At 40.5% G+C, this 24,532-nt stretch overlaps 1 long non-coding RNA gene across 1 annotated transcript in view; it reads left to right on the forward strand.

Annotated features, from left to right (window-relative positions):
* Nucleotides 1-228: 228 nt before the first annotated feature.
* Nucleotides 229-24,532, forward strand: part of LOC143157182 (uncharacterized) — a 322,941-nt gene continuing 298,637 nt past the window's right edge. Inside the window, exons 1-2 of the long non-coding RNA XR_012994740.1 lie at nt 229-284; nt 7,647-7,896. This is a non-coding gene — a long non-coding RNA (uncharacterized LOC143157182). The remainder of the gene's footprint in view (nt 285-7,646; nt 7,897-24,532) is intronic.

Below are 24,532 nucleotides of genomic sequence, written 5' to 3' on the forward strand. Positions count from 1 at the left end.
ACGCGCGTGCAACGCACAGCCTGAAATGCGGTATTGGCGTTCTCCTAGTAGGGGTCACGGCTGAGGCTGAACAGCAGGGAGGAAGCAGATAGCAAAACCGGGATTCCTGAAGCGCAGACAGCTGCGAGTAAGAGCGCGCTTGCCCGGCAGAGCAGCTCAGTGAGCGAGTACGTGCATACGCGCGTGCGGGCGCGCATCCACACCAGCGGCGTGCGGACACCAGGGAGCGGCCGGCGGCTGAAGTTCCCCGTGGGATTGCGGGGGGCAGCCCCGCGCCCCGGCAGGTGAACGCTTCCCCGCGGGGGCCGGCGCGGCCACCGGCAGGGCAGCTCCCGCCGCAGGTGTGCGCGGCCGGTCGGTTCAAGCTGGTGCCCCTCCAGCCGGGGAGGGACCGAGGTCCAGCTCGGCGGCCTGCGGTGGGCGCGCACGCAGCCCGCGCCGCGGCCCGCCCTGGCGAGTGACGTGCGGCCCAGCCGGCGCTCCGGGAGGCCGGTTGTAGCTGGGCCGCGGCTCGCCGAGCTTTCGCGTCAGCCCGGCGGCGGGGGCGGCGACTCGCTGAGGAGCCGCGTGCAGCCGCCGAGGACTGCGTGACCCGCCCGGGCCGGCTTCTGAGGGAGCAACGCCGGCCCGCGGCGCGGCAGAGAAGCCGGTGCGCCTCCCCGCTTGGGGCGCAGCGCGGTGGCTCCCGCCGGCCGCCCGCGGGGATCCGCCGCTGCCGGCGGTGGGGCCGCGCCGCGGCGCGGGCAACCGTGAGGGCCGGAGGGGGCTGAGGCGCCACGCGCGCGCTTCGCTCCCCGCGCAGGCGCCGCCGCGCAAAGCCGCGGGCCGCCCCCTGGCCCGCCGCACCGCGGGAGGGGGAGGCCGCTGCCCGCCGCCCTCCGCTCCCGGCGGCCGTGGGGCGGCCCTGAGGGGATTCGCTGCTTTCCCCCGCCCGCTCCGGGGAAGGGGGGAGAGGAGGAGGGAGTTTCGGCGGCCCCTCCGTGGCCGGACCACCTTAAGGGGAGCGGCGGGGGGCGCGGGTTCGGTGCGCGGCGGGGCCGTCCCGGGGGGTTGTCGTCCTCCCGGGACGGGGCGTTTGTTTGTTAATTGACGCGCTGTTGCGCTTCGCGCTTGTGCGGAGCTCACGCTGGGGCTGTAATGACTGTAATCTCGGGAACACGCCGCTCGGGGAGCCGGCGGCGCGGCGGGGTTTGTCTTTTGGCGGCGTGAAATTCTGTGATTCGCCAGGTTTCAAACCGGGAGAAGCGGAGCCGGGTCGGGGGGGTCGGGGAGCGAGCCCGCCCCGGGGGGCGGTGCGGGAGCGGCGGCGCGGGCGGCGGGAGGAAATTAAACGCACGAGGCAAAGCAAAAAAGCGATCCCAAGTTTGTTGGCTGTGCTAACAGGATCCTCTCCGCTCCTGCCTGTCTCTCTATTTAAATGAACACGCGGATTACCCCGTTAGGAGGAAATGGGCAATAATGGGGCAATAAACACGTTTAGTGTTGTAATCATTGCGGTGATCTGCAAAACCCCTCTCTCGGCCCCAGCGCCCACCTGAGGGAAGGCTCGACAGAGAAGTGCTTGGAGGACGTGGCCGTGCTCCTCCGTGTTTCATGTCCCGGGCTGTGAAATCCGTTCCCCTACTACATACATATTACTATTTCTGGTCAAAACCAGAACTTTTCCAGAAGTAGCAGATGGTCATTTTAGTGCTAATGTAGTTAATACCCTACTGAAAAGTGTTAGGAGATTGAACGATGTCCGGTGAAGAAAATGGAATGAAAAACCCGTCATCGGGCCGAGATCTCCGTGAGTGACAGAGGTTTAAAAAGTCTCTTTCCAGTCCTGGATGTGATGCTCCATTTTAAGAAGTGACTGTTACGCTGTTGGCTGCTTGAAGAGTACCTTATTTAAAAATCTCTACAGAATGCAAAAACGAGTGGGTCTAGTCAGGAGAGCTGGGTGAGTCTGTAAATTACCGCCCCGTCAGGATTCCTATTGCCTATTACAAAGTACCTTTTTTCGCTGAACTTAAGCTCTACACTACAGAGACAGCAGATGTGAGGTGATGGCTTCCAAAAGCAACACAGATGCTGTAAAATTTCCATTGCAGTATTTCAGCAAGGAAACTCAGGAGACATGCTGAATGCTACAGTTTAGAATTACACTATAACTCTCCTAGAAATAAGAGAATACTAAGTTTCTCAGCAGTACACTTGGCTTCATTTTTAGTGTCGTTCATGTGCTCTTGTTTTCTTACAGCGTGAGAAGAGATGCAGCACAAAGATACTGTGTGTCTTGAAGCTGTTCAGTAATGACAAAATTGGTAATACGGTACTTTATGGCAATTTAGTAATGACTGCATATCCAAATTCCCTAGTAAGACCATGATAATTTTTGAAATTGTCTTTCAGGTATATAAAAACAGCACAGCTGTGGGGAGGCTGCTTGACTTTATGTGACTGAAAAGCAGCCTGCATAGCTCAAGGCTGTGGAATCACAGCCCATTGTGTGTTCTTCATATACTGAGACTTCCCTGAAGTCAGTAGAAGTACTGAGATGAAGGAATCAAGGGTCAAGTCTCTAAAATGGTTTGTGTGTTTATTCCAGAAAATACAGCAGCTGCTTCTTCTGAAGAGCTGAGCTTTGCTATAGCAATACAGATTACGCTAGAGCACTTTTTGCAGGGATTTCAAAATCAAATCATGCAGAAATATAAAGCCGGCAAGAATGTTACAGATACTACAACCTTTTGCAAACCTATAGATTTGACAAGTAGATGACACTTCTACAAGTCTTGTTGCCACAGGTATTCATGCCTCTTTTATTCAAACATTTAGGTTTGTCACTGGCCCCTCTAACATGAGCTTGATTTTTGTGTGCATCTAAGGCTTTGCAGTTGGGATTATATGGATCACACCAAAGCAGGTAATGGTAACTACAGGGCATTTTAGTTCAAGATTAGTAAATTGGCTCTTGATGGTTTTTTTTTTTCTGGAAAGAAAAATACCACATAAAATCTAGGATTTAAAACGGTATTTTGTTTATTTAAAAATACAGGTGTTTAGTTTATAAGATTGAAAAATTGCTTTTTAATTCCTACCTAATGTTCTCCAGTAAATTTTAGTGTGGCATTGTCTGCGTTGGATAGGTCGATGAATGGTGCTTTTATAAAAATGTTTGAAAAGAAGAACTCAGTCCATGGAAATTGTTCAAATAATCTTGTTAGAATGAAGCCTTGACTGAAGACAGTAATTTCAAGGATTAAACCCAGAAGGGGCTGTCTAGGCTGATGTCCTTCCTATCGCAGGCCACAGAGCTTTATCCAGAGACTGTCTACGCAAATGCTGGTTAGCTACAAGACATGGGGGATTTTGCATGGCCAATACATTGAACAACACCATGGAACTAGAAACTGGAACTTTTTGAGGACAGGGTAAATGGGAGCAGGAAGAAAGAGTATTTTTACAGGCAAGTTAGTGGACAGCGTAAGGTGGAGTTGTGGCATCTTACTGTGTTCAGCTTTTCCCTAAAAAGTACCAGTTAAAAGTAAGGGAAACTGTTTTTTTCCAATCCGTCCTTTTCTCTTGCATAGCACATATAGTCCAGAACTGAGCAACGTGATGGGCAGTCCAAGTATGGGAAGGAACTCATTGATTTGTACTTCTGCAAGTCTGCAAAGCAGAAATTATGAGTAAAAGTCCAGCACTGTGAAACGTGCAAAGAAATAGGGATGGGAGAGTGCAGCGTGCATATATATCTTATATTTTGATAGACATTTTTCCTTTCACAAAAAAATTAAATGGTATTGACACATCTTCTGAGGCAGCCTGTATTTTATTGTGATTCATGATTACATCTTTTCAGGGTTGTCAGATCTGATCGTGGATGGGCACAGTACCATGATGCTACTGTTGATCAGCGAGACGTGAGAGCGCCTTTAGGCAAAAAGAAAATAGGCTGAATACAATCTGCTGCAGTAGCTACTTCTGGAGTGCAGTGAGCAGGTGGCAGAGAAGGAGGAGAAACTGCTGGAGGAGTACTTTGGTGTCCCTTTACCATAAAGGAGGATGACAAAGTAATTGATCGGTGCTGTGTTCTGAGGATTGCTCCAACAGTGAAGCTGCAGGTTGTGGCACTGAATGTGGCTGGAGGATTTTCTGCTGAATGTAGGAGCAGGCTATGATTAGACTTCTTCCCGAGGCTGCTTTGGATGTGTAGGCTTCGCTAGAGAAGCAGCACGAGCAGCAGAATGAGCGTAAGAAGTCAGTGGGAACAGCAGTTTAGCATGAGGGCAACATAAGATCAACGTGTATGGAAGGGCTTACCTTTATTCTCCCACACTATGCAGTTGATGATTGGGATGCAATATATCGGCTCACTCAGTGTAATCATATATATTGCTTCATTTCTCATTAGTGAAACAATGCAGGAAGAAGGAATGCAAGAAAATACGGATTATAAGGATTATGAAAGAAAATGTGTTCTTGAGGGCAATCTTTTTCATTTTCCTTAATATTACTTTTTAGTTTTTGCCCATTATTTAGCAAGCTTTATTTATAATCTACCTGTGGTACAGATTGTAACACCTCATGGTGTGATGTTTCACACATGATAAAACATGTGACTTTTGAAGACAAATTGGCCTGAGTTAAACAGTCCATTGATTCATTGTCACCGTATTTGGAGAATAATACAAATGTCATGCAGTTAAATTGCTAACTGTATTACGTATGTATGGACATAGTGAGTAGTGTTGTCTTCCTCTGATTGCCCGGGTAACCATTAATTTACTTTCTGGCAACTGCTAGAATATTAGTATGTAAGTGCGCTCTTTGAATCTCGGGAAGGTTATGTGGATCCAGGCTGGCAAGGAGAGGTTTGGTCTCTGGGGATAATATGAGAGCTTACACATGCACCACTCTCTCCTAAAAGTCAAAGCGTGTCCAGACCTCCAGCATGCCAGTGACTTCTGTGGTCATATTTGTGATTCTCTCCCCATGCTCCATCAAAATGTCGTTAATGCTTATACATGCTCAAATGGCACATGCACCATCGTTACTTCCAGCATGGGTTGGGATGTCCATTTGGTCAGTCTTCAGTTTTGGAGACCCCAGTTTTAACAACTTGGGTATAAACCCCTGCAAAGCTTCTGGTAAATATCCACTGCTACTGCATTGCCACCTGGCTTACCTGACTGAGCCGCAGCCATCGGGGGTGGGCAGCTTCCAAATAAAAATTACAATCTGGCCTTAAGATGGTATGGCACGCATGTATCTGGTCTTTGATGTCAGATCTACTGGAGGAGTTAAGGGGGCTCTGTCTATTAACTTGACCTACTTAACTTCGTGACATCTATATTTGAGTTAGGTGATAGCGGACAGGGTAATAGCACAAGTAACTCTTACCAGCTCTGAGTATCGATGCTGACAGGGTATAAGGAAGAACCACAACAGAGAAACTGGGGAGTGCAGGGTTCTCTCTCATATACTGTAAATCAGAGTCGGCGTGGCTCGGTTGCCACGCTGCAAGGTGCCATGGGACTCCTGGCAAGAAATCTAGCCCAGCCTGTGCGCAGCTCTCTACTAGCTGATCCAGCCCGGTGGAAGTAGAGGTGAAAGAAGTAGATATGAAAGGCTTTGAGCTAAGGATGCCCCATCAGCAGTAGGCTAGCCTGGGCTATCTGAGTTGATGTGGGGACAAGATTAGGTAGTGTAGTCCACTTTGATTTACTGACTTCTGCATAAACTATATGGAGACATTAGCTTACATGTATGCCCTCTCACATGCTGTAAATTAAATGAGAAATTAATGAGGTGATGCACTTATGAGTAAGAAGTGAACTGAAGGAAAAATTACTCTCTGCATTGAAAGGCATGCATAATGATAAAACTCAGATACGAGAAAGTGAAACTTTGTGATTTGAAGAGGAACGTGTGTCATTAAATCCTTGAACAATACAAAGTTGTTCATAAATTCTGACACTGCTTTTTGCAGACTTACTTACTTGTAAATCAGTAATAGCATAATTTAAGGGAATAACGTTTTACATACGTGTTTGAAGTGCACATTTTTTAAGTTTCACTGTTTCCAATCCCAACTTTTGATGGAGGATGCACAGTAGTAATTTTTAAAATACTGAACGATAAAAATCACACTGAGAAATTCTTACTGAAATTACTCATTGCCCTGGAGTTAAAATGGGAATAACAAACATATCTTTCATCACTCATTTTGAATATTTATTCTTTGTATTTCACTTACTCTAAACAAATTTTTTATCTCTGGGGTTAGATCCTGACTAATCCTTCAACTGTGCTAATTTTGCTGGGACAACACATAAGTGGCTGGTGATTCCAAATACGAATAAGGACAGCAGGCTTGGGCTTGTGCTAATTTTGATGAACAAATTGGCCTTGAGAATGACAAGTCATGTTAGCACTTTTCACTTTATAACATTAGACAGTCAAAGATGTTAACTCTGTGCAGGGAATCAGCATTAGGCAGTGTTTGGAACGGCTTACAGGAAACTCTCAGGTGCCTAGTCTCAGCAGAAACTCGCTCTTAAAAACCTTTCTCTATTTTTATTTTAGTAAAAGAATGGTGTGATTGAAAAGCAAAGTGTTGAGAGGAATTTCACTGTAATAGCAAAATGTCCTTCCTTTCGTTTTACCCACTGAGTTTTTAATAAGGATATTCCTTTGCCAGTTCCTTTGAATTTTCTTGGTTCTTAGTCGGTGCTAATGATGGCAGCAATAGTCCCCTGTGTGTGTGGTGGAGAAAAAGAAAATAGTATCCCACTGGTATGAGATTTTTTGCAGTTGTCTTTTGTGGGCTCACAACAGTGTTACAAAAGATGCAGTCTTGATTGATTTCTTGTCTTTTATTTCTTTTACATTTATTTATTACACATTTATTTTGCCTTCGGGGTGGGGGGGACGCAATTGTATGGCAGGAATCAGCCACAAGGGAAGAGATGGATGTTAGAAATTTAGTTCTAACATTCTCCCTGGTAGTATTAGTTGGGTGCTTCTCTGTCTTGGTCTGGTCGGGGCCTGTTTCTGGATGAGAGGCTTTCAGTTATTCCAGTGGATTGTGGGGTTCCAAGAAAAGGGATGATAATGGCCCTAATGGGATAGCTGTTACTCTGACTTTTTATTGCATTAGCCTTATCAAATCTATTCCTTCTGGTTAATTCACTGAATTTGAAGCCCTGAAAGGGAATAATAAATGGAACATCTCATTTTCTTGCCACTTTGCCAATTTTGCTATACAAATTTTTTGTATTACGGATTTCTTACCTAGTAAGTGTAGCCATTGTTTGAATCTTATCTTCATCCTTTGCTTTTGCTTTTGTATGTTAGGCTGGTTGGTCTTTTATAACTTAGGGCTCATTCACTAAGTTATCCCATCTAATGAGCCCTTATTGTTTTTGTTTGGTTTTAGCTCCTTGGCTTTTGAACAGTCCTGCTAACAGTCCTGCTATGGAAAATTTGAAACATTTTACTGTTTTTAAAGTTTTTCTGATTTGTGTATGGATGGATCCAGGTGCTAGGTTTGAATCTGCAGGTTAATGAATAAGACCTTGCTTGACCCATGAAATTTCCTGCATGAATTTTTGGTTAAAAAATACAAAGCTTTTTTCATTTTTGTCTTAATTTTCCAGGAAAAACTACATGCTTTGACAGAATTCAGAGGATTGGAAGGCTTTGTCTGAAAACTAAAACTTCTTGATTTGAAAAATGTTACTGTAGTCCTCGTCTGACATTATCATCTGGATGCCTACTGGTCCTGTTCTGCAAGGCTGAGGCTGCCTACCACCTTTGACATTATGCCATCATCTTTCCTCTTTGAAGGGAGTGCTGAAAGTAGGGAATCCCTCAAAGTGATCTATTACCGGAGTTGTCATTTAAATGGTAAGTTTAGTTGATAGAGGAGATCTGCCACATAAAGCAGGTAAGCCACAGATTTAATGAGATGCTTCACTAGCATTTCTTAATAACATTTTTTGTTTTCAATCAAAATATTTTGGTTTGTAAGTTTGGCTTTTTGGTAAGAAAAGTATATTTGCAGAAGTACATACTTAGACATGCCAAAAAAAAAAATCCAACCAAAAGGTGTTTAGCTGAAAGCCTTGTTTCCCATCAAAAATGGATGCAGTGGAAAATTTTCAAGCAGCCCTGTATTTAACCTTCTTGGATCAAAATTCAGTTGTTGGACTGAGGGAGGCTCACAGAGGTTTTTTGCTGCTTTTGTTAGGGTGTCTGTTTTTTCACTCATGACATCTGCCTGCTCTTCCAGCTATATGCAACCTTGTTATAATTCTTGCTATTGCAGCATTGTACTGCGCTCAGAATGCTAGTTCCCACTGGACTCAACTTGCTGGGATATGTGCAAACTCAAAGTTTCTTTCAAGGGGAGTGTCAATCTTGCTTTTTTATTTTGGCTTGGTTTTAATAAGCAAATGTGAGTAGCTGTATCCACTGAACACTGAATGTGCACAAAACATAGCATCGCTGTGATACGGTTCTTAGTTCTTTGCCCAAGGTAGCCTTGCTTTGGGATGTTGTGGATGCAAACAGTATACGTGAGTTTAAGGGGTAATGGGCTAAGTGCTTGAAAGAGAAGACCCATTGGGCAAGCTAAACAGATAAATCACATCAGTCTCAGGAATTCCTGAGTCGAATCTAGTTGAAGGCTGGGGAGTTATTCTGGGAAAATGCTGTATTTGATTTCTTTGCTGATGCTGTCTTCTCTTGGCTCTGACTTGTGGCTGCTTTTGGAAGCAGGATACTGAGCTAAACGGACCTTTGATCTGATTTGGCATAGCCATCATTGGGTAAGGAAAAGTACACTGATAAATGAGTAAATGTGGGCTTTGGCAATCTGGAATTCAGCAAATGAAATTCCTTCCTCCAAGAAAAGTGTAAGCCAATCACAAAAGATATGAGCATGGGGATAGAGAATTTCATCTGAATAGGTTGTGATTCTGGAGTCTCAAGCTTTCTGTTGATTTTTTTTTTTTTTTTTTTTTTGCTTTTGCAGCTTCCATTTCTCTTTCATTTCTTCTTGTAGCAGTAAGAATTTGCTACAACTGTCTTAAGTACAACTGTGAGCCTTTTTGAGTGTTCTTCCAAAGTTGGTGGGTAGAACATTAGTGTAAGACTCCTGTAGAATTCACTGGACTTTGTATTAAGACAAGAAGAGAAAACAAAGTGAATATTGAAATTCAGGGAGGAAAATTGTTAATATGACTTACATTAGTTTTAGTACGTGTTATGTTCTGTCATTAGTTCAGTGTCAGAATGCAGTTTGCAGCCAGAATCTATCAGCAACTGGCAACATGTGGTGTTTCTTAAGCAAAAGTTGATTGTTATTCTTTATTGCTTGTTTGCATCTTAGCACTCTTACAGAAATATCTTTCCAGATATTTTTAACTTTGTTTTCATGGCAATTTAATTTAGATCGCTTCATGGCTGCTAAGCAATACTATGCTTCACAGGCATTAACGATCAAATCTGTATATGAGCCTATGCTTAGTTTTGTAAGACAGCAGCTAATTTTTTTCTATATTTTTAATAAACTCTTCAGAAGTTTTATGATTACCTGAAAGTAGATATATCTAGTTATACTCCTGTGTACTTAAGTTTACCTGGTAGTTATATTGACGAAAATAGATGGGGTCTCTTTTATTTCTTTTCCTGACAAGGTATAAATTTTTCCTTCAAATTTCTGTCAGCAGAATTTGATTATAGTACATTGTCAGTAGATGACCAGTAATTTCCCTCTTCCCTGTTATTATTTTAGAATTATTTTAAATAAATATTTGCAAGAAAAGATAATAGCCAGACAATGTTTGAAAGGAAGAAATAGTTTGAGTATTCTTGAGGAAGAGATTCATCATTCTAGTACCAAAATGGCGGGAAAGAGGATAGAGAAAGGAAAGCACAATATTGAAGTATAAGAGTGAGCTCCTATGGTACCATTTTCCAGCTGTTCATGTGTGGAATCCAAATACTTTTTGAAGCATAGTGCTACACAGTCAATTAACTTTACTTCAAGTAATCATTGTATAAGGAAGAAATTTTAGTACATTAGAATTCATGAGTTGGAAAAAGTAGCAAAAAAAATTATGTCTATGTTTTCCTAAAAATGCAGTGAAAATATGTAAATTCTTTTAAAATGAATTTTAAAATTTTGTGAAGTGAAAGAAGAGATTATAATCCTGTCTCTAAAGTGTGTCAAGAATAGCAAGAATAGTGCAGCCTCTCTCACATCATTTGTATGCCTTAATCTGAATCTTAATGATAGTGTCAAGAAGTGAGAAGCAAGTAGAGTTGCCAAATCTGTCCACTCTTTTGAAACTGGAAGAATTGTGGGAAGTAATTGGGTGCAAAATAAACATGTGTTCACAAGTAATTGGACTGAGACTATTAAATTTCTTTCATTTAAGTAGTAGGTAGTAACTACTTAAACTTCAAGGAAAAGAGAAGATTACATCCTGCAAAACTTTCTCATGCAAAATAGTCTATCCTCCTGTCAGTGATCCTGGTTACTTTAAAGTGTCTGCTTGCTTGAGAAAAGGTTTGTCAAATCAGGTCTTTAAATGGGAGAGGGGATTAGGAAACAACAAACAAAATCCAACTTGCAGTGGGACTTTTGGGGGTGGGGGGCAGAGAATGGACAATGAATATCTCCAGCTTTTCTTATGGGTAACCCTTTATTGGCAGAAAATTTGTGAAAGACTCAGTGAAGGAAAATGCTATGGTAAAATACATATAAAGAATCTCATGCCAAAACCCAGAGAGTTAAGGGATATATCTTCTACAGGTTTAGGAAATGGTGAGGGTAAATTAAAAAAGTGTTTCTGTGCTTAAAAAGCCTAATTGCCGTTGTGTATATCAGTCTTTTGTCTGTTTTATACAGCTGTTTGTGCTATCTCACTGGTGTTTTTCAGACAAACTGTTTTTACAAGGGTCACTAATTTGGATTGGGATATAAGAAATAGTTGTTAGTTTTATGGGTAGTAAAGCTGAATATTATAATTTGCACTTTTAAATAAGCTGCTTCATTCTGTATGTAAAACAAAGTAACTTCAAGATGCTTGGTTTTGTAATTAATAAATGTAGAGTTGATCAAAAATATCTTCCCTAGTACAACGCATGGAGATTAGGTTAGACTGTGTTACAGAATAATGTGATAATAATGATTTCTTTCAGAGAGTACAAAAGCAGCATATAAGTTTCAACTGACATTTATTGACACACAGCATCAGTTGGGAGCCCCATCAAACTTCCTATTCGTTTCTGTTTACCACCTCCTGCTTTTATTTACAGTCAGCATATCTGCTAATTAGCCTCAGGTAGAGCCAGTTCTTCTAAGAAGATCTCTTGTCTTCCTGGTGATGGCCCCATGAGGTGACCATGTACACACAGTCTGTGAGTGAATTAATCTTTAACTCATTAATTTCAGTGCCTGATTCTGAGATGTTTACCTGTTGCCTTGGTTTCCTACTCAGCAATTTGTATTTGGAGAATTGTGGGCCTTGAATCCCGTTGACTTCAATGTCATGAACACATCCCAGTGAGCTCTTAGCATCTCGTGGTTACCTCACTGGAAGTCGTATTTTCTTGTCGTTTTTTGGTTTGCTCTGATTGGACCAGAATGCAGATAGCTTGTTGGTCTCTTCCAGGTAAATGCTCTATATCACTGAGATTATTTACCTAGTTTTCATTGCACTTATGCAGAATAAAATTACTCCTCCACTTCCTTAGCCCTCTCTGTCGCACAATACCCGAATGCAACATTTTGCAAAAAATCTGGTGTAACGATGCCACGCCTTCATCTCACAAGGGGGTTCTCTGTAGGGAACCATACTATTTTACAGAGCCTCACCAACCTCGGTTAGACCTTGTGATGATGTGAAGCTGTTTATAGCCACAGCCTGAATGCTAGAGGTGGTGGTTGTAGTGCACTTCTCTCACAGCATGGCTTGTTTATTAGAAAAGAAAAAAATTGCAGTTGTATTTGCAGGAAAAATTCAGGAGTGTGATCCTGCCCAAGTCTACAAGGTATGCTAGAAGTGCTCTGAGAGTTGTGAGCTGATCTGTGCATCTCGCTGGGGTGTTAGAAATCTTGTAGTTTCGGTGTTAATGGTTGTGTTTGTTTTATCTGAAACCTAAGAAAAGAAAGACTGGGCCACTTATCTGCACAGTCAACTGTAGGTAATGTCTTAAAGTGATGACCAAGTTCTTCACTTCTGCCAGAATGCCATTTATTCCTTCTCCATCCTCCAGTTGAGGAGTAGCCAAACTCTAAAGAAAGCATAGGTTACAGGTGCCCTTGAAATCCTGCCCAGAGCAAGTGCAAGTATGGAAAACCATAAAGTACACACTGTGGTAGTGTGAGCATTTTCTCATAATTTAATGAGAGCTTTACTGATAAAAATTCACTGCTTCAGTTTAAAAAAAAGCAATAATAATAATGAAAAAAACCCCCACCCAACCAACAGTATAATCCCTGGAATACATCCAACTTTTATACTGGAAGAGTACCTCAAAGTAGTATGACTTTCTCTCTTCAGTGTGTAAGTATTTCTGCTGATCTAAAACATTTTATGCTGGCACAGCTGCATCCCAATGTCTAAGTTTTGTGGATAGGCAGACTCAGGTGAAGAAACCCTAATTCCTTTAAATCAAATTCCTAAGACATCCAGGTGTCCAGGATGCTGGGAAAAGAGACATAAAAATCAAAAAAGAGAAGGTGAATATTTGCTACTGATGGCTCATGGCTTTGGACGGTTAGTGGTGACGCAGTGTTGTGACAAAAAAGCAATGAAAAAGTATCTGTGAAACTTTCTGCCATCTTTAATTGTAAGAAGCCAATGCTGACTGATCTGTTGATGTTTCATGGGAAAAGTCGACACTGAGGGGAAAAGGTGGGTGATATTTCTTCAAAACACGTTAACTGCTTCTATGCATTTTGTGGTTGAAGGACAGAGAAATAAGAGATGCTGGAAATGTTTTTGAGAATTCAGTGGCCCTTCATTAGTATTTTATAGGTACTGTTTAAGCCATCTTTGTTAAGGAGAAGGTCCTTTACCATTAGTATGCTGTCATCTTTCAAATCTCATCAAGGCAGCACCAGATTTTTTTTGCACAGATTTCCTTTGACATACAGCCTCAATAAGTATGGAAATTACAACTTAAATCTAATCTTTTTTTCTTGCAAAGCAGTGCAGTGCCCAAATTCATTGAATTTCGACTTTTATTTTTTCTTAATGTTTGAAGACAGATATGCAAATTTTACTAACAATATGCATGGTTAAATTTAGCTGTAAATTCCAGTCAGGGATTTCTGCTTTGTTTATTGTCCAAGTCAATATGTCTGTGGAGAAAACCTCCTGCTGTGCAGGAATATATAGTCAGCTACTTGGAAAAGTGGAAAGTTTAATTATGAAAGTTTATTCTGGAAAAAGGTAAAGTAAAGCAAGCACTGGTTTTTGGGTTGGGATTTTTTTACTGTGACTTCAGCTAACAGAAATACAATGTATATGGTTTGTTTTGACACTAGCTGTTATCAGACAAACCACTTGATTTTTCTTTAATTTGGTCATCTGTGTAACTGAGGGGGTCTGAAAGAAAGTAGAAGTCATGAATAAATGATGCGTTTCTTAAACTTGCAAGGTAGATCATGACGTAAATGAAATAAAATCCAAGTGTGAAGAAAAAAAAGTATAAACATATGTATTGCTGAGAATATCTTCATGAAAATATAGTTTACCTTATGAAGATATTAGTATCAGGTTGCCTGAAAGATGCAAATTTCCTTTGTTGCTTTCTCCTAAGTTATTTTGATTTTTGTGTGTGGTAACAGTGAAGTATCTGTACACAAGGTTTCTGAGTGGAAGGGTAAATTATTGCTGGGGAGTATGTGTTATAAATGATATACAAACATATTCTCATGTTTATAACAGCTCTCCAAGATTTTAATTACTGGAGGGGTTCCCATTTCTTCAGTTTTTATAAGCCATTTACATGGAATACGTTTTAGCTAGCTAGCTATATAAAAAAAACACTGCATGGAAAGAAGGTGTTTCTCCTGCCTACCTAGAGTATATGTAATACTGTAACAATCTGTTTTCCTCTTTGTGGTTCAATGCATATTTCTCCTTTCTAAGCCTGTTCAACTGTAATATGAAGAATGTTTTTATGATAATTCTACAATGGATGATAGTAATTAGATTTACTGTAAGCCAATACAATTTTAAAAAATTGTGTTGCGGCTAATATTTGGGTTGCATGACTTTCATCAGATGCGTAGGCATCTGTGTAGGACTGATCCATGACCTGAGCTTGTAGGTTCTACAGTAATACTAATGGTACATGATAATTGTGTGTGAAGAAAGGCTGGCAGCTTTATGGAGGAAATTTCTGAACCTGTAGGTAGGTTCAGGATAAGCAATTGCCTGTAACTTCCCTTCCCCCATACTCTGCATTTCTAAAATATAACTGCTCTTCTAATGCTTTTACTGACTCTCATTAAATGGTCCTATGTGTAGGACATTAAATGTATTTATGGTAGAGTGGGAGTTTTGTTCCAAGTCACTAGTGCATCAAGAGTTTCTTCGTAATATTCTTCTGGTTGCCTAATACAGCGAGACAGGCACCAGAGAGGCATGTACACTGATGCCTTATGGTAGCAATCCTTGAGCCCGAATCCGAAGAGGTGTGGAGGTGGCTCATTTCCTGTAGAACTGAGTGCGAGTTTAAGTTCCTAAATAGGATTTAGGAGCCTAAATACCTTGGAATTCTCCATGAATAAAGCTTAGTTGCAATATAGCCCCTTAATTCTCCACACATCCCTGCATTCTTCCATACATGTTACTTGTTGGCTATTTACTGTTAATTGGCAATTTGGATGCTTAATTATGCTTCTGTTTTGGGATATGTTTCTTCCTAGTCTTATCCTGTATTTCACTGGACTGTCTGTTCCTTTTCAGTTCTTTCCACTCTTGCACTTTGTGTACCTAATAAAGGCACTAGCACACTTGATTTCCAGTGACTAGCTTCCCTCTCACATTGGCATGTATGAAACATAAGACCTTTGGTATTAATAGAGCTAACTGCCCTGTAAAGATGCTATAAAAGGAATCATTAAGGCTCAAAATTGACAGTGATTTGACTATTTTGTCCACTCAATCTGTTTTTTGACCAGTGTATGCCTAATATGCAAGTTATATATTAGCCAAATTCTACTTCGTTTGACTGACAAAAAGGGTAGGGCTAGGGGTACGTGCCGCAGGTAGTTAAATAATGCAAAACCTTATGTCAGTCTAATGCTTTTGTCACTGAAATGACTCTGCCAGTTGCTCTTCTGAAACTAGTAATAGTATATCAGGGCATAAATCAATCTTTCCTCTGGCTGTGTATGATCTCACTTCTCCGTTCTTTAGTTCACCGCACAGGTTATCTGTAACTGAAGTGCACAACGAAAGCATAACGTTTTTTTCCCATGCTAGACTTTTAACTTCCAGAGTACAATTTTCCTTACAGTGTAGCAGAAGTGGAAAGGAATGAAAACAGACATAAACAAGGACTCTAGTGTTAAAGAATGCTCTGTAAAACCTACCATCCTTCAATCACAGTGCATCTTTTTTTGTGTGATCATGAACCAAGTTTTCCTCAGGACCACAGTGGTTGTCGCCAAGAGGGATTCCTTGCCCTGCATCTTGGTAGACGAAAGTGACTGGAAGAAAGAAAATAACCTACAGATGTGGGCTTCCGCTGCTGCCCAAATGATGAGCTAGGCAAGTGTCAGTAGCTGCTCTAGGGGGGACGGTGGGGGAAAGAGAAAGCTTCTAGGCCTAGGAGGAGTAGGGAAAGGGTGAATGAGTGGAGGTGGGGGGTCCTGATTCTTTCAACGCAGTTGGTATTGTACCACACTCCTTTTTTAAAAGGTGGGTAAGGTTATACCAGGGGAAGCAGAATGCAGGGAGTGGTTTCCAGCCCCTGGGTGGGATGACAGCGTTGTCTCATCTGTGTGGCTTAGGGACTTTGACAGAGAAAGCCTAAGAGCACATGATGCTGCGGCCACATAGGAAAGAGGGAATCGCCCTGTCAAGGACTGGTGTCCACGGTGATAGGATTTTTGGATGGTGCAGCTAAACGGATGGAAGAGTGAGTGTTGGAAGGGCAGTGAATAAGGTGAGGATGGAAGGGGGCATGTGCTCTGTGTTGCTGTTGCCTCATTGCAAAATTGTTTCCCTTCAGTGTTGTTTGCAAGAATAAAGCTGATTTATGAGAGTAAATTGGTTTCTGGACTAATACCAGTGTTTTTCTCAGCTATTGGTATGTGAACAGTTTTCATACAATCCCAGTTTTGCCACAATTCTGGCTATGAGTAATCTTAGTGGATTATAAAAAATGTTAAAATAGTAAAAAAAGAAAGAATTTTAGGAGTAGGATACAGTTTGCAGTAGTGATTTAAGTGCTTAGATATCACAGACTGCTTTTTGCTTGTGAAACTTGTTTTCTTTCTGTATATTCAGTAAAGGAACTAATTAATTAAAGAAATTAATGTGATTGACTGTTTCTTGTAGCTCAGAGATTCATGCTGCTTGGCTAATCGATGACCATGAGTGTTGCACGTGTAAGTAGTTAGAAACACTTTGGTTTTTATTCATGCTGATTTTTATCACAGGGCATCATCGCTTGTACTGAGGAACACTCCAGGTGGACCACGGCCCTTGCACTCCACCTCAGTGAGGGGTGCTTTCAAAGGGTCTTATCTATTGCCATATCAGTGCAAGGCCTAAACATATTCCATAAATAATCTCATAGGATCAGACAGCAACTGAACTGGAGACGATGAGAATGTGGTAAACTAGGTTAGGAACAGGTACAATGTTGGTGATCATTGAGGGACACTCTGCAACTCTGCCTGTGGCAGCATGGCTTCTTCCAATCTTCTCTTCAGCTGTGGGGTTGTTGCCTAATACCATATGCTAGGTCTATGTATTTAATTATGAACTTTGTATTTAAAAGCTATCTAGCTGCTCTCTCAAACCAGTATTGTTAACTTTCTACCTAATGATGCTGATTCAAATGAAAGATGTTTGTACTTGGTCATCTTGTTTCATGATCAGATGCATCTGGGAACTCAATCTATAGAATCTCTTCTTAGAATCATCTAAATCTTTCTGAATGCCAAATGCAACCAACTGAAATGTCCAGAGATTAGTAGATTTAAAATTATTTTTAGTCTAATCTAAAAATCAAAGCACATTTTTACATAGAAGTACCATATTAGTACTGTATTAATGAGTGCTCGTGAGAGATTATGCTGGTGGAAAACATGATCATGGGATTTGACCTCCTTGGAAGCAAGGGCTTTTCCAGGTCATGAAAGGCTACATATTCAGCTCATCACTAGTGTAGAACTGTCTTTCTGTCATAACTGAAATACTGACACCTGGTTTACACTTAGAAGTGTTATCAAGGAGGCCTGTCAGGGAGGGATATGAATTTTTGCTGACATAGCTATGCCAGCAAAAACCCTAGTGCAGATGCTGTGTGTCATGGTTCTTTGTGTAAGAAGTTCTTTTACCTGTACATTTTACTTCTCTTGAGGGATAGGTATAAGTTGCTTGGGAAGAGGAGTCTTGTTAGTATAATTTCTGTATTAACCTTTCTAGTGTAAATCAGCTGTAGGCCTCATCCTGTAGGGACTCATATGCAAGTTTATCACTGCACGCAGAGGTGATATATACATAGCCTGTGCTTATGTCGCTTTGAAGAACGACCTCTAGATCAACTCTAAGAATAGTATGTGATCTCTGTCTCCTGTTCAACTTCTGTCTACAGGGTTATCTTACAGCTGCAAGTTGCATGAATAATGCCTGGCAATGCATGAATTTTCATGTTTAGCACCTGTCCTGTTGGTGGTTCTAGTCCTGAAGATAGTTTTGGGGCCACACTTAGGAGACAGTATAGGCATAACCATTGTTTAACTGAACTACTTGCAGGAAGAAAGGAGGCTGGATGCAGATATAACAATGAAAAGGAAGGAAGGAAACTCCCTAGCAGTGAAGCTTGTGATGTGCAACACACAAACTAAAGGATGAGAAGTACAAAAGTGGAAGCTTCCTTGGGTGAATCAGTTCCAGAAGAAATAAGCATGTGGAAGCACTTGATGGATCAGGATTGTCCTTTGCTGATTCTACATGCAGCACCATAAATCACAAGTAGTTTTAAAGAAATTGGTAGTGGAACAGGAGAGTAGAAATGGTGTGAGTGAACTCAGATTATGACTTGAAACCTTCCCTTGTCTTTTAAAATGCAGTTCCTGTATGCCTCTAATTATCTTTCATTGAGATATTCTACCTCAGTTGGAATTGATGACCTAAAAAGTGGGCTCTTAGTGTTTGTCTGCAGGAAGGACTCCCTTTTCTCTTATGCAGAGAGAGACCCTAACTAGAAATTACAGCTAGCCTCAAGTGTATGTATATTTTGTATTTGTTCGCAGTATTTCATAACATCAGAGATGAAGGCTGGGCCAGATACCAGAATACGTTATTTGCACTAGCAGAAATAATTTCACATCACACTCTGCAGGAATTTGGACTTGTTCTATTTTTGGGCTTGAAACAGGAATAGCTTGAACGAGCTAGGTGATGTTTTATTTGAGACAAAGGTTTCCTTTTTCCTCAGAAGTTTTTTCAAGAGATGCAGAAAGGCCATTTCAAATAATACTGCCAGAGCCAAAGCTGCATAGGTAAGCTCTGTGGTCCTGCACTGAGGTTGATTAATCAGCCAAGGTTAATAGAAATCGGTATTTTCACTTCAAGTCCTAGAAACTTACTTTGGAAATGCATGAATTTGTAGGCTTGCAGTCTCCCTGACAGATGAATCTAGTCTTGAGGATGGTGACTAGAGATATAACTATGGCATTGGATGTGATCATAATCATAAAAGGGAGATATTTTGAGATACAGAAATTGCAAATTCAATCCCTGCTGTTACCAGTCCAGCCACAGGGGCCATTTAACAAAAGATTCCTGAGTTAATGATTGCTGTTCTATGACAGGGATATTGGACTTATTATACACTGAACACAAAGGTCTCTGATCCATATTTGTGCCTTGTTTCCTGCTTGGGATTCAGCACCACATGGTGGTAACTGTCTGCTTCATGCAGGAAAGCGTTCTGCTGTGATACCAGTGAGCGATAGTATCAGAAGAACATCCATTTTCCATGAATTTAAACTATTACTGCAGTTAGGTGCAATTATTGAGAATCCCTGTAGAGTTGTACAAAAAATGTTGTCTCTGTCTGAAGATGTTGATTCTGGAATGTAGCAGTTCCAGTCTATGACATTCTTAGTTTGGGATCTCAGTGGCTGCTATAAATTGTACCCTGGAAAATGGTTACTGGGACTATAAAGTATAGTGCTGCATTTCAAGCTCTATTTTAAGTACCAATGGCTTTGTCAAACTATACATGTAATTTAAATCAAATTTATATGGTGAAAATATGTTGAAGATGAACCAATGGAAGAACTTAATGGACTTCATAACGAAGAATATTGACTTTGCATATTAACTTCATTAACTTAATGCTGCCTCTTGTGCATTGGAAAATTGTTCAAGTGAGAATAATAGCTTTTGAACTACTTACAGGCTAATAGGTAGTGATTGTAGTCACTAAGACTTTGAATAGCTGTGGCTGTTGATTACACAGATTAAATGTGAGTGCATTTTTCAATATGGCTGATTTTCAAAAAACTCATTTTCTGTCCTTCCTTTTGACTTTCATGGCTAATGACACTGACTTCTAATGCATATTAAATTCCGGGAGTGGGAAATTAAATTCCTCTTCCTCCATCTCATAGTAGAGACATGAGTGCAGAAGCATGCCATATGCTTATTTTAAATTGTTCAAGATTGAAGCTGTATTAGTCAAATATAAGATTGCATTAGTGGTAGTTCCCATACAGTGGGACATGCTCTCTTTAAACAGCTGATTGGTTATAGATGTTTGTAGTATTCATAGCACTGATTTTTCATGCACTCCATCCCTTATGTTTTTTTTCTTCATATCTGAACTGTCTGCGCGTCTCTTTGCATCCACTGTGATTTCTTAGTGAATGCTGGTTCCCAAGTTCTTTCTCTATTCTCTCCTTTTTTTTTCTCCAGGGCCTAATTATGAAACAGCTTCAAATAAATACAATTTTTTAACAAAAAACATTCTGCTTCCTGTGAACAATGCACTGAATTTTTCTCTTTATTCTTGGGGAGTTCTTATTCAGTTGGAGTGCTTTGCAGTTGGCTAGGCCTGAGATTTCTGGGAGCTGTAATTGTGTCTCATTAATTCTTACAGTAATGTAGGGTAACTATAAGGAGCATGCAATTAGTGGTCTGGTCAATGAATAGAGCAGTTAATCAGCAGACAAAGGATGGGGCTCAGGACCTATTAGGCTGAAAGGAAGTGTTACTATTGTCACAGGCAGTAGGAATGCATGCAGACATGCCTTAAAGTTGAACTGTTTAAGGGAACTGTGTATGTCTTTTTGCTAAACCAGTTTTCCTACCTATTCCACTACTTGAGAGAGATTCGTTTAAGGTTGGCTGTTAGAAGTCAGAGACCTTATCGGAAGTTTTGAAAGACTGTACAGACTGCTTAGTGTATTCTCTCACCTTAACAGAGGCAGCCCCAGGGTTTATCAAAAATAAAAAGTGGCCAAAGAGATGTAAGGCATCCTTAGCTGTTCCTCCTCGTCAGAAAAATGGTCGGTGAATGGAGGAGACCGATGAAGTTTAAATCAGCCATTGTGTAGATTGTCACTCAGTCATACTCTGCATGTTTGTCTTCATAATGAACCTTGTTTGTTCTGAATGGCTGTGCTTTCAGTGCATGTAAATATATGCAAATACTCATAACAGTTTAAAAATGGTAGCTCTTACGGTAACAAGTAACCTTTCCTACTTTTATGAAGCCTTGTCTTTTACTATATCTAGGGTTTAAAATGCAAAAATGACTCCAACTCTAGACAGTGCTTTGGGTTTTTTTGTCAGCTCCAGATCAGAACTTCCAGTTGTTTCTGCCTTTGAAAAAATAGGAACCTCATGAATCCTGTGAAATGTTATGACATATGATTATAAAGAAAAAGGCTTTATCAATAAAACACTGCCCTTGAGTAACTCTTATTTCTAGTAGGCATTGCTTCAAATAGAAAGTCATTTCTTCTCTTAAGTAAAACAGACACTTGGCATAAAAAAGCAGTAATTAAAATAACTTTTTTTTTTTGGAAAAAAAGGGAATTGAACTTTAATAATTAACATATCCAGAGCCTAGTGTTTTTCTCAAAACTGAAAGTAATTTTTTACTGTCTTCTTTGTATTAACAGGTCTGTAGCTTTATCTCTTCTCATGGTATTCACATCAGCAGCAAGTAATGTTAGAAGAATAAAGTCTTTCAGGCTTTATATTAAGGATTCAATTATTCTATATAATTAGCCCTGATTTGTTAAATATTTGAAACATTTTCTACTCTTAGGTATGGAACAGTGTACTGGAGTGATCAGAACCACAAATGACTTGAACCTTTACTCAGAAAATGCTTTTTATCAAATAATAAGGAAGATTAAGCCTAAGTCTCTCTCTCTCTTTTTTTCTGTTTGGATTTTATTCCCACAAGAAATATCAGTTTTGTCCACAATATCTCATGTATTTCTATTCCCTTGAAATACAAAGAGGCAATAGATTCTGGTATAAATTAGGTAGATTTAATGAAATATGTGAGTTGTAACTTGTGCCTTGAATATAAAATACTTGAGTGAGGCATAAGGTATTTTGCTGATGCCATCATTGTCACTCGTCTGGTTTTTCATTCTTCTGTGCCTGTTTTTGAAACACTTAGGGGCTGCGGAGTCTTGGAAATAACAGTTTTTGTATGCCATACATAGCAAATCTTTCCAAGGTCACATTTTCCTTCACTGTGTCTTCTTTTGAGGAAGCAGGGCAGACTAACCCTGCAAAATGAGAAAGTGGTACTACTTCCACATTCAGAAGCTGGCTCTTACCTCACATATATGCTACTTTTCCATTTAATTAAAAAGTGATTTCTCATCTGGTGTCAGCATCAAAAAAGTTGCTGCTCAGTGTCACTGATATGCATTACAGGTTTAACAGAAATTACCATTTTTTTCCCCCAGTAAAGTTTTTCCTGGTGAAACACAGGTTCAGTCATGGGAGGCTATTGATCTGGAAGGGTCTTAAATAATTCTAAAGTCACTGAAATATTAATTGAGGAGGTAGCAGATTAATTGTGTCTTCCATAAGAGCACAATGTTATGACTGGAATGGGTGTTGTGATAGAAATGATAAACACTCCTTAATATATAAAGATTGATAAAAGCTCTTTAACCTTCTTTTAAATTAACAGAATATCCATCTCTGTATCTCTCTTTATGTAGACACACATGTATTTTTACTTAGCGATAAGAACTAGTGTTACTCTGATGGACAGTGTAGGGTAAGGTAGATTAAACAACTCTTGTTGCTGTTTTGAGAACTTCTCTTCTTCTCTTTCGTTGTATAGTGTGAATCTTATCTGGTGTTACCTGGCCTGTTGTGCAAGTCTCAACTCTGCAAGAATCGCAGAGCAGAGAAAGTTTATAGATGCTAACTAAAAATGTTATATCACTGTATTTTAAATAAATCCTTCTGCATGTGTCCTGTTTCTTCTGGTACAAGATGACATTGACTATCATAACATAAACACATGGACGTTGCTCTCTAATTTAAGCTAGTTGTCTATGCTTCTTTATCTGTTGTCAGAACAGAGAGAAAGTATTGCTCTCTGGCCAGTTGTCCCATCTGTTTTAAACTTTGCTCATGAGTATTTTTATTCTTTAAGTGGCAGATCTGACCTTGTTGAAGTTGCTGCTTAAGCTGGTACTGTCACCAAATCACCCTCCCATTATGAAAGAGACCCTAGATAATTAATTAAGAAAATACTGGTTTTCAAAAGATGGCTGAAATGAAGTGAGATGAATACCTCCATAGTGAAAATCATTCCATTATAACTATTTCATGTATTATTTATACAGCATTTCTGTCCTGAAGACTCATCTTAGGGATCAGGCTGTGGTGCACACAACCAGTAAGTAATTTTCTCAATCAGTTGAGGAATAAATTTGTACAGTGTAACAATACTGCTGAGAGAAATAGATAATTGAATCCCCCCCTTTTTTACCTAAAATGAGATTTGGAAGAGTAAGCTATTTAAGTCCAAAACTGTGACTGTAAGAGTGCCTCCTTAACTGCAGTCTAGCCCTGGAGACACCTAAGGTCTATGAGCAACTTTGCAGTTCCATGGTGCCTGGCATGCTGTTGCAGCTGAGGTCCAAAACAGCCCTGTTTTGGCAGAGTTCGTTGCCCTGCTCCTTAAGCTTGGCTGGGATCCAGGAAGCAGATGTTCTGGGATCAGAATTACCTGGGAGAGCTGATCTGGTAAATGTTCCCAGAGCACACAATATCCGTGGACAGCTTCATCTCCTCATAAAATGCAGTGACAGCTGCTACCGCTGGGAGAAAGATGGTGCAGCTCCCTTTTATATAACATTATAGTGGCTAGATAGTCATCCGAGAAATGTCTGAGTGGGCTTTGCATCCGTATTGCATATTGCCTTGCAGGCTACCCTAGCTCCTAGAGTAGAGGCTAGTCTGAGCTAGCAAAAGAAAATAGTTCTAGTCCTTTAATGGCTTTGCATATGAAATAGTTTGTCTGGAATTTGAACCAGAATCTATTCAGTGACCCAGAAGAGAATATGGAGTATTGGTGTGTGGCACGCTCTGTGCAATTTGTCACAGCAAATAAGCTGCTGTATAGGCTACTTGCTGCAACTGTTGTATAACATTTTCTATATATAGTTTCTTTAGCAAGCCTGCCTGACTGTAACAAGAGCATGAATTAAAATGGCTAGGAGCAAGAAAAGGTAGTCTTTCTGATGGCCGTGGTGAAAGAAAATTTCTTGTGACTGTTGCTTCTCGTTTCCCTGTAGTCTATACATAAAGTAGGAAATAAAACCCTTCCTGACCCATTGTTCCAGCTGTGTTTGAACTGTGATGATTTGAGGCATCTATGTACAACTTAGAAATTATGGTTGACATTGTGACATTGTTATTCTATTGCAAAATATCTCAGCATATCTGGTTTTGCTCTCAAATATGTTTTGACTTGCATTTGAGAAGGACTGCTAGCTCTGGGAAGATGTGTTTTCTTGCAAAGACCTAGAAAATGCGGTGCAGAAAATGTCCACATTGGCAATAGCATGATGACAGATATTAATTCACAGACAGAGAGGAAAGAAACTTTTTTTTTTTGAAGGAATGAAATACTTAACTGAAGGACCAGAGGAGGGTAGGGGAAGTGGTTTGACTACAAAGGTGCCCCATGTCCTAAAGACAAGTCCTGAAGTGTATGAGAAGGATTTTGGACAGTATGAACTTCTCCCAGGGGTGAAGTCCATAGTGATCGGAATTTGTCCAGA

Source organism: Aptenodytes patagonicus, chromosome 2 (assembly GCF_965638725.1).
Source record: "Aptenodytes patagonicus chromosome 2, bAptPat1.pri.cur, whole genome shotgun sequence".
In the NCBI taxonomy this organism is placed as follows: Eukaryota; Metazoa; Chordata; class Aves; order Sphenisciformes; family Spheniscidae; genus Aptenodytes; species Aptenodytes patagonicus.